Source organism: Octopus sinensis, linkage group LG6, assembly GCF_006345805.1.
Source record: "Octopus sinensis linkage group LG6, ASM634580v1, whole genome shotgun sequence".
Classification (NCBI taxonomy): domain Eukaryota; kingdom Metazoa; phylum Mollusca; class Cephalopoda; order Octopoda; family Octopodidae; genus Octopus; species Octopus sinensis.
In genome coordinates this window covers 46,111,307-46,123,027 of record NC_043002.1, presented here as the reverse complement: position 1 = coordinate 46,123,027, position 11,721 = coordinate 46,111,307, and positions in this window count along the sequence as shown.

Below are 11,721 nucleotides of genomic sequence, written 5' to 3'. Positions count from 1 at the left end.
GTTAGTAAAGTTACATGTCTAAATTCATGTTATTCTGATATTCAGGTGGATTAATCTGGGTTGTGGGTGTTAGGTTTACATTAGTTAGGTATGGTTAAGACTGTAATATGGGAGTGTGTGTTAGCTGCATGTAGGTATTTAGATAATTGTTCCATAAATCTATTTATAGTGCACTCCTTTGTTAACAATATTGAGTGATTCTTTGGAACATAACTGGCATTTCTGGGATAATGTGTTGTAGGAACTCGCAAGTTTAATTATCATATTTAGGTCATATTTTGCTTTTTCTTCCTTGAGCTTCCAGATAAAATCAGCTGATAATGTTACATACTGTTTAAGGATTTTTCGAAAGCTGGCAATATGCCCACGATATCGATTTTTGAAAATATCAGCTGATGCTTAGATATATATGTAGGGGCCTCCTCTAGTGTTTACTGTGCACTTGTATATGAGATCTTTTGTCATGCATTGATTGTCCAAAGGACATTTGGATCTGTCTCTGCATGAGCATAACTGGTTGGTTTTTTTGCTTGCAGCAAGCACTAGGTGAATTGGTTCTGTTCAGTATATTTGTGGTCATTGTTATCCTTTTATTACATTCATCTTAACGAAGGTGGGGGTATTGTTTTCAGTTGTGTTCATTTGTTTGTTTGTCTGTGGACAAGATATCTCAAGAACTGCTGGATAGATTCAGATGAAACTTTCAGTGATGTTTGGCCTCATGACTGGCATGAACTGATTAGATTTGGGGATTGATCTGGTACTGGACAAGGATTTTCGATTACTTTCCCCGTTTTTTTTTTTTTTGCTTAATTTTTGAGAGTTGTCAGGTTCATTTTTAGTAGTCTTGCTTGTGAGAGCAGTTGAGTTTATTTCGGATATTCTCATTCAAAAAAATTATCTCCAGCTAATCCTTGAGAGGACGTTGGTGATGCCATGACGGAGGTTTGTGCACCCTGAGAGCTCTTGTTATCACCATTTCTAAGTGTGTTAGAGTTGTTGCTTGAATTATTGCTGATTTTATTTGGAAGCTCAAGGAAGAGAAGGCAAAATATGACCTAACCTGGTCGATAATTAGACATGTGAGTCTCTACAACACATTATCTTGGAATTGCCAGCTATGTTCTGAAGAGCAACTCTCAATATTGTTAACAAAGGAGCGTTTATAAATAGATTTACAGAACAATTACCCAGATGCCTACATCAGGCTAAACACTTTCACATATTACAATCTTAACCATACCTAACAAATATAAACCTAACACCCACAACTCGGATTAAACCATCTGAGTTAAAAAGAACAGTATCAGAATAACATGTATTTAGACATGTAACTTTACAATCTAGAAGTGTATACATATATAGATATATGTATCTACATGTATGTATATGAGTATATTTCATTTAATTTTTCTACAATTTTATTGTTTTTTATGCATTACTCTAAGTTGAAAAGTCACAAAGACTGAAACCAGTACAAAAATGTTCTTTATGATAAAATTATTTTAGTATTTTCTTGTTCTATTTTCCTTATACATATCAACTCGTGTGTTACTTTTCAACCTTCTGCATATATGTTTTTTTCTTGATTTGGCCGTTGTCCATGCAACATCTATTTTCTTCCCTGTGCCTGTGAAATCTTGTATCCCTGCCGTAAGGCTTTACTTCCTCACACACCAGCTTAATTTAATTCGTCCTTACTCGAAAGACACCTGTTTTTGTTTCTGTCCTTGTTTTCATATACATTCGCTGCTTTCTTCCAAGGAATCTAATGCTCTTAACTTAGTTTTTCCTTGGGGCTGGCCAGATTGGAGCAATCTTGAGTATAACCGGCCGAAATTGCAAAGATAATCTGGAACTCGACAGAGGAAAGAAAACTCCGAATGACCCATCCTTGTTTTCTTTGTATCGTCTATCTGGATGTTTTGTTGTCCCTTTCTTGTATCACCTAACTGTCTGGATGTTTTGCATTCTTGTCCCATTTTGTATATATATATAGCGCTGTATGTACACTTTGGTCTCTTATATGTAAGTACATATTTATCTAAATCTTGTACGACTCTATCCTCTTATTCTTTTATTCTTTCCTTCTATCAGCCCTTTCACTTCGTTCATTCCACTCTTCATTCTTTCATTCCCCCTCCCTCACATTTCCTTGCCTTCTCTTCATGCTCACTTTCCCTCCTCTTTTCACTTCACTATGTCCCAGTCATTTTTTCTCGCCCATCCTGCCTCTACCTCTTTCTCTTCTCTCCCCATGTGACCAGTGTTCAGCCAAGCCTGACCTTTCTTTCTTGGTTTGGTTATTGTCCATGCAACATCTATATTCTCCCTTGTGCCTGTGAAATCTTGTATCCCTGCTGTAAAGCTTTACTTCCACACATGCCAGCTTAATTTAATTCGTCCTTAGTCAGAAGGCACCTGTTGTTATGTCTTGTTATTTGTATTTGTGTAACTTTCTCCATTTTTCCGTCCTTGTTTTCATACACATTCGCTGCTTTCTTCCAAGGAATCTAATGCTCTTAGCTTAGTTTTTCCTTGGGGCTGGCCAGATTGGAGCAATCTTGAGTATATAACCAGCCAAAATTGCAATATATATATTTTTTATATATACACACACACACAAACACACACACACATATATATATATATACACACACACATACACACACATCTATCTATCTATATATATATGTATATATATGTATATGTATATATATGTATATATATATGTATATATATATATATAATATATATATATATATATATATATATATATTATATATATATATATATATATATATATATATATATATATATACATGTATATGTGTGTGTGTATATGTATATAGGTACATGTATATATGTGTGTGTGTGTATATACTAATACATCTGTTTGTTTTGTACACCACCTGTCTTCGTCTTTTGTTTTTTTCGTAAACTCTCCCTATATATATATATACATATATATATACATACACACACACAACAAGCTACTGCACAGTTTCCATGAACCAAATTCCCCTCACAATATATCAATCAACCCAGTTATAATGGTAAAAGGTGTTACACAGTTAGGTCAAGCTCAGAACTTCATAGCTCCAGACCAAACTTTACAACCACTACATCAAGGTCTTATTCACTCAGCCATTACGTCTCGATGAAAGACTGACTGTTCATATCTTCCAGCCATTGACATTATGTTGTGTGTCTGTGGCCAAGACAAATTTCAAATGGATCAGTTCCTCCCCTAGTTGTAAACAAGTATTCTGCTAGGACCAAGCTTGCTACTGCTGTCAGCAGGAGATGCACTATGAAATGATCAATTGTTTCTTTAGCTCACAGTGCTGAGTTCATCCCCTCCTGCAATTGAATTCTACATCTCTCATGTAGAAGTCAATAAAATTGGCCACTCACTAATGGGCACTGTTAATGATGGAAAGCCAAGTAATTAACATAATTAATTAGCAACAGAAAAATTAAGTAAGGAATACAATATACAAAGAGTGATAATTATTATACTGAACAATTAAACTTATTTAATAGAATAATTGTTTTTTTAAGAGAGAAATGTCCAGTTCAGAGGAATTAAAGAGAGACAAATGCAGAGTAGAAGTTGACAAGCAGAGAGACAAGTACAGTTAAATATTTTCAAATTTCAATTTAGCACTAATTTAAAGTATTTCCAGGAATTAGATTGTTGCATGTGTATGTATGTACGTATGTATGTATGAATGCATGTATGCATGCATGCATGTATATATGTATGTATGTATGTATGTATGTATGTATGTATGTATGTATGTATGTATGCATGTATGTATATATATATATGTGTGTGTATGTGTATGCATGAATGTATATACAGATGTATGTATGGCATTGCATGTATGTATGTATGATGTATGTATGTATAGACAGAGAGAGAGAGAGAGAGAGAGAAAGAGAAAGAGAGAGATTAGGAAGTCTTAGTTCGTTTAGTTTGAAGCATTTATTGTTGCTACAATTGCTGCTGAAGAGTGGCTTTCAAGATTCAATGATATTTCACTCAAATATATCATATCAAAATTATGATACATGATCAAAGAAAACAACTGTATTATCTACTTATTTATTTTTTTACGTATTTATTTTGTGTATAACTCCCATTATGTTAAAGATACTTTACCTGAAGGTAATTCTTACAATATTTTTTAGAAAGATGCAGTGTAGGTAATTAAAATATTCTGATTGAACAACTTGTATAATTGTTAAAATTTCTTTAAAAAAGGACTTTTTAAATTTTGAAATAATATTAAACACTTTGTAAAAGTATCAAGCAGAAAAATGGCATTTGTTATTAACAAACGTAACTTACATCATGGAAGAACATTTGAAACTTAAAATATATTTAGAAATATAAAAAAAAAGAACACCAGTAACAAACATTACAATAAGAATAAACTATTGATATTCAACAAAATATATCTTCTTATCAGATTAAAACTTCGAAAATGTTTTAAATAAATATTTTCAATGAGCATTGCAAAGAAACAGTTTTCTTGAGCTAAAATAGCTTAAATACAAATGGAATTCATTTTATGTATTGTTATGATAGTGTAAGGTAAACATTCAATTTATGTAATTATAGGTAGGTATAATATATTTTATCTATTTTGCACCCATCTTTCCATCTTGGCACGAAATTTACTGGATTTTATTATTTTTTTCTTAACTAAGAAATAATGGCATTTTCTTTAGCTTTGGTTTATATAAGTAGTGAAAATGAGACTGCTATGGTTTAATTATAGCTTAAATAGTTAACTGCAGAAATAATAGAAAGAGAAATTCCTTGGAGCAGCTTTTGTCCTCAAAATATAAAGCTTGATGCCGAGTTTAGAGGAAGGGAATATATTATGGAAGATGAGAAACAGAGAGAGACAAGTGCAATAAATGAGGTGCATGTTCGGAAAACAATAGTCTTTTATTAGAGTAGCAGAATTGGCAGAGATAATTCCAAACAGAGAGCATGGAACACTATCTCTCTTTCCACTTAGGTAATACCTACAGTAAACTCTGTATTTATCAGTGATGGATTATAGATCTATAACCTTTACCATTCAGTCTGCCTCATTAATACAATTGTCAGAAAAAGAAAAATATCTGATGCATGCTTTAAGGTATAATGGGTTCTTGAGAAAAAAGTAACACACTGCTAGGCCATACGTACTAACCCCTGCCTCCAGACCAAACCATAAAGGAAAAAATTAGAAGTAGCATCAAAATGATGGGAGGAAGTTAAATGTTAGAAATTAGCTGTCATGGATTTAGAGGTTTTATTTTATCTTTTACAATGAAGAATATGATCCAAAGCAAATGTCACAGAACGCACGCATGCACACACACACATTTATTTTATACTAGTGTCTGTCAGTCTTCTAATTGAACTAAGGTAACTATATTTCCATTAGCTTTTGAAATTGCTCACAACTCCTGACAAGAGTGTTACTGCTTTTGGTGACTGGGTGGAATTTGAACTCAGAATGTTTAGAGCTGGAACAGATAGGCAAGGTTTGCTGCCTGACATTCTTGGAGTTGATGTAATCCAATCTTTCCAATGTTTGAATGTAATTAGTTTCTCAAAGATTTATTAAAATGTATTCATGGAAGAAGAAGTAATGTTAATCATATTAAAAACTGAAGTAAAGAGATTTACTTTATAGAGTAAACTTACATTATTTTTACTTTACAAATATATGAATAACTTGCTTTATCTAAATCTATATTTATCTATAGATGCAGGTATTTCTTTATCAGTGGATAGCTACCCCAAGCAATACAAAAGCTAATAAGTATTATGTTTAAATCCATATAATTAAAATTAAAGAAGTAGGTTTATAGAGTAAGCAGGTACAAATTGTGAACTAGAAAAATATGATTATCTTGTTTAATTCAATGTATCTTATTCCTGTCTTATAGATATTACCTTATCAGCAGATAACAGTCCTAAGAAATATGAAGTTTAATCAGTATAGCTTTTCAAAATAATGTTTGTCAAATTGTTTGTTTTCCTGTTTTAACTAACTCTGAATTAAAGTCTATTGTATGATATCCTATTATTATCTCTTAAGAAAATTATATTTCAAATTGTAAAACAAATTTAACTGTTAATACTACAGTATTCCCTGCTATACATACATGTGTTTGTGTTTGTGTGTGTGTGTGTGTGTGTGTGTGCATGTGTGTGCGTGTGTGTATGTGTGTGTGTGTGTGTGTGTGTGTGTGTGTGTGTGTGTGTGTGTGTGTGTGTGTGTGCAGTGTGTGTATTAACCCTTGAAACTGTGAATTAGTTTTAACTGGCTTATAAATAATATAAGACCCTACTCTATCAGTAAATCAACTCAATCAATATTCCTATTTTAATTAATATTCTATTAATATTCCTATTTCAATTGACAAGTATGCCATTTCCAAAGAAATGACATACTTCAGTTTAAATATATATATATATAACATGCATACATACATACACACACACACACACACACACACACACACACACACACACACACACACACCACACACATATATATATGTATATATATATACATATATATGTATTTATATATATACATATATATGTATATATATGTATATATGTACATACATATATATATATATGCATATGTATTTATATATATATATATGCATATGTATTTATATATATGTATATATATATATAAACATATTAAATTGTGTATCAATTACTTAATACAGTAATTAGAATATTGTCAAGAAAATTTAGTTGCAAAAATGTTCAAACATATACATGACAAAGTTTTTATACAATTTCGAATAGAAGAAAAAGTGAAGGCATTTTTTTTTTTTTTTTTTCAAATTATAACGCTTTCAAGATTATTCAAAATGCAACAGTTATGGTACATATGTGAGGTGATTGAAGTATTTACTTACCTGTCATTGTGTATCGTTGTAAAATTGTTGAAACCACAGTTTAATGATCTGAAAAAATGAATAATTAAATAAATAAATTCTAATCAATTATATTTTTACTTAGTTTCTTTGACATTATCAAAGAAACTAAGGTATTAGTTGCACATAAAGCAAACAATAGTTAACGCATTGCTTGAGTAATTTAGTTAAATTGCTGTCATTAAGATATATAATTTCCTGTAGCAGGAATATTTGTAGAGTCCCAAACACCAAATCACTGTGTTCAGACATAAAAATAGCTGTACACACTGAAACAGAATTTTGTCAGGGATAGATGATGTCAACAAGAAACTAACCTGGCAGACACATTAAGAACTTGCTTTTATCAGTAGCTGGGCTGGTCAGTAAAACCACAATAGATCCAATAGATGCTTAGCATCTTAGAATCCCTGTTCTTTTCTTTTTCTTTTTTTTTGTATAAACGTATTGAAATGTCATTAATGACTTTGTCTTTGATGTATTTTCTTTGACAAAACATCGAGTGTGTATATATATACATACATAGCCTGAGTGAAATGGTTCCTTTAAGCCCAGAGGTGTTTTAAACATATGTTTTGTGATTCTAACAGCTTTTAAGCTATAGATGTTTCTATTGCTTTTCTGGTATCTGATAAAAGGAAAGGGCACAAGATTATGGAAGGCAAATATGCATAACTTTAGTACACCATTTAAGCAAAGATGGAGCATTTTAATAATGTTTGTAATTCAGGTTATACAGCATAAAAATATGAATTATTTCACATTGATTTCTACACACAAGCAAACCTATTTGAATTTGATTATTTAATTCATTATATTACTGATACATATTTTAATAATCTAAGAAAATTAACCCAGTTTTGAATGGACATAAATAGATATTAAGACTTCAAACTGAGAACTCTTACTCTTATATATGAATAGTTCTTAATAATTTTCAAATTATCATCATCATCATCATCATCATCGTTTAACGTGCGTTTTCCGCACTAGCACGGGTTGGACGGTTCGACCGGGGACTGGGAAGCCAGGGGCTGTACCAGGCTCCAGTCTGATCTGGCAGAGTTTCTACAGCTGGATGCCCTTCCTAACGCCAACCACTCTGCGAGTGTAGTGAGTGCTTTTTACGTGCCACCTGCACAGGTGCCAGGGGGTCCGGCATCGGCCACGATCGGTTGGAGCTTTTAACGCGCCACCGGCACAGAAGCCAGCTAAGGCGGCACTGGCAACGGCCACGTTCGGATGGTGCTTTTTATGTGCCACCGGCACAGAAGCATTGGCCATGTTCGGATGGTGATTTTTATGTGCCACCGGCACAGGAGCCAGTCGGGGCGGTGCTGGCATCGGCCACGTTCGGATGGTGCTTTTTATGTGCCACCGGCACAGAAGCCAGTCGGGGCGGCGCTGGCATCGGCCACGTTCGGATGGTGCTCATTCATAAAATAGTTCTCGAAATATATTGTAAGATTTATTTTAAAATGAAAGTATAAATTATAATTATATAATACTATAGTTATCTTGAATACAAAGATAAAAGTATTTTAGTTTCCAATAAGTAGTTTGGCTGCTTAGTCACCAGTCTTGCAGACCTGGAAAGCATGTATACCCTTTTTAAAATTTTTCCAGATATTGTTGAATAGTACAACTGCTGATATCATGGTTTGGATTTAGCAAACACCATGAACTGTATGTCTAACTCTAATATCATTACCAAGGCTTAATTCTTACTTTTATAAGAATTCATCATGAGTTACTTAGAAGTTAATCAATTTGGAAAAATTCAAATCTATTTTCAATATATCTCTAATGCTTACTTTAAAGGAAAATTAAATTATGAAATCTAGAATACAAGAACATGAAAATAATACTATTAAACACAAATAAGTTTTTTAAGTAAAGAAACTAAAAAGCATGAGTAAAATGAATGATGTACAAGTCATCATATATTGAATTTATTAAAGTAAAAATGTTTACTTTACTGTTCTTCAACAAAGTATTCTAAATTTATGGACATTATAAAAATACATTCTTGAGTCAAACAGCAATTGAAATGACAACTCATGCCAGAAATCTAGATTACCCTTAAAGTGATATAAATTTTCTGGTAGTTTCATTGATAGAGCTGTAGAGATAACAGTGGGAAGTGTTTTCATTTATAAATGCCACTTCCAGCAATTATATAAAATTTGATTTGTTATGATAAAAAAAGAGACGCAAAACTTTTGTAACAACCTAATACAAATACAGAAGGCTTTATGATAATGTATGTTAGATTTTAGTTATGATAACAGAAACCTCTTTAGTTTTCTATTTAAGGTACCACCCATTTCCTGCTGTTGGCATACATAGCCTAGTGCATATTCAGTCAGTTGTATAAATGTTTTTGTTTTTTCTGTAACAATGGTAGCTTGCACTAGGATAATATTATTTTATTATGGTCATACCTGTTATTTAATCAACAATAACACAATTCAAGGTGTGGAGTTGTAATTCTACTTAGAGTTGATTTGAATCAACAAAAGTTAGTTAAATACCTTAGATTGGTGGCCCTGTGTTCCTTATAGCATCAGTATCAATATTAAGCTTTTAATAAGTTTTCATTATATGGCAACTATTTTAGATATTGCATACTATTTTAGATATTGCATAAGCCAGTATAAATATTTTTCTATAAAAACAAGATTTTTATGTGATATTTGAATTTTAAATCATTTATCAAATGATTGAGTATTCAAACTTGTCAGTGTATTCCAATTGATTAGCTTCTACTAAACAACCACTTATCTATAGAACTAAATATTCTTTTATAGGGATAGGGTTTGTAAAGTTGACCAAGAATTCAATGTAGAGAAAAGCTAACTGAAGAATCATGTCTCAAAAGAAAGGAAAAGCAATTATGAAAAGTCATTTTGGTAACAGTTGAGAGCAGGGAATGAAGTAAATGAAAAAACATTTTTCCAATGAGATTCTGGAAAATTCCAAGACTATAAAAGCTAAAAATACTGACTTCCATACTGTTTGACTCATTCTCCCACATTGCCCATTACTCTTAAGGTTATTATTTTTATTCTTGAACCCCTTGGTCAACCCTGATCAAACTGACCTATGATCAATGGGGATCAGCCTATCTTCTCATGTATATTAAATGCTACATTGTGGCTTTATTAAAGATAATTAGCTTTTTTTTTATTTCTAGTGAGTTAAGTAAGCACATAAAGACCTCCCTCACTTGTTCATTACCTCTAGCAAATGAAGTGACTCTGTAAATACCTATCTTAATTGCTCTGGTTGAAAACAATACTTCTGCTTTGGATAGTTCCTTGCTTATTTAGAAAAGTTTATGTATCTCAGAAGCATGAATGCACTTCTTTATTACTGTGGAGTTCCAACCAAAGAGAATAGCTTATTGAACAACATCAAATAACAATTTGAGAGGGAATTCTGGCATTAAGAAAAGCCAAAAAGTAACATGAGGAATCATCAAAATCCAGTAACAATATTTATTTTGAGAGGTCCCACAAAATCCAGTAAGATGCGTTTCACATCCTGAGCACCCTTTGCAAGGTGTTGTTCAATAGGATTGTAAAATTTAAGATATAGTTTTGAGTATATTCAGCAATCATAACAACATTTTAAAAGCATCAGTAGAAAGCAGATTTTTTTTTGTCTTTACCTGTGAAAGTATAGTGAGACAGACACAAAAACAGGTAACTTGCTGTAGGGGAGGTACAAGATTACCTGGAGAGGTGAGGAGAAAGAAAGAGAGATGAGGAGTGAGAACAGAAACAATTTATGCAAAAGCATTTAACAATTACAACACCTTTCACCTTTTAACCCTGTAGCATTCAGATTACTCTGTCAAACATAATGCTTATTTATTCCCATTATTTTGAATTAATTGTGTTACATCATAGCTGTGAGATTTTGATGGTATGATTGTTTTACTTTTAGAATGGCATTGTAAGATAGAAGTCAGATGTCTGATCAGGCTGGTTTGAACATAAAATAGGTAGGATGTTTGGGCCAGATATGGTCAGTTTGAATACTAAATGGTTAATAAAGTAATACAGTAATTCACATATGGAAAAGGTGCACAAGAAATAAAACTGTAGGGAGCCCTCATAATAATGTAGCAGCTGTAGATACCAAACAGGACAGCTATGGAATGATTGAAAATTGCTACTTCTTTATAAGAAATTAGTAGAAATTATGTGCTAACAGAGTCTAGTCTACTGTGATTGCCAGGCCAGAACAAAATATATGATTGGCATATAAACAAACTTTTCAATCAATTTAAGTATGTTTGGGATATATTTGAGCTCTAAAAAGGCCCCTTTTTTACTGGCTTCTCTATCATGTGAGTTGAGTTAGATGGAAGCTACTCTGTCAAAAATACAGTGTGGTTAGCCGTGCCATAATACAAAACAGCTTTTTATCAGCTGAGAGGGTCATTGTATTATTTACTCAGGCATTTTTATTAGTACAATTTATTTATTAAGCTCAGAAATCAATTAAGCTCAGAGATCAAAGTAGAATAGATGAGTGCCTCAACCACAAAATTTTACTGGCTTTTTTGTGCATCAAAACTTAGTAGTGTACACTGCTTTAAGACTTCAGATGAAAAACCATATGAAAGATTCTGTCATGGTAAATATTGCAGTATTGTGTGTTCTAACACAATACCTACTTTTCTTCTTTCTTTAGAATGAGTTTCCTCAATCTGCACAGATGTTCCTCCAACTGTTTCTGTCC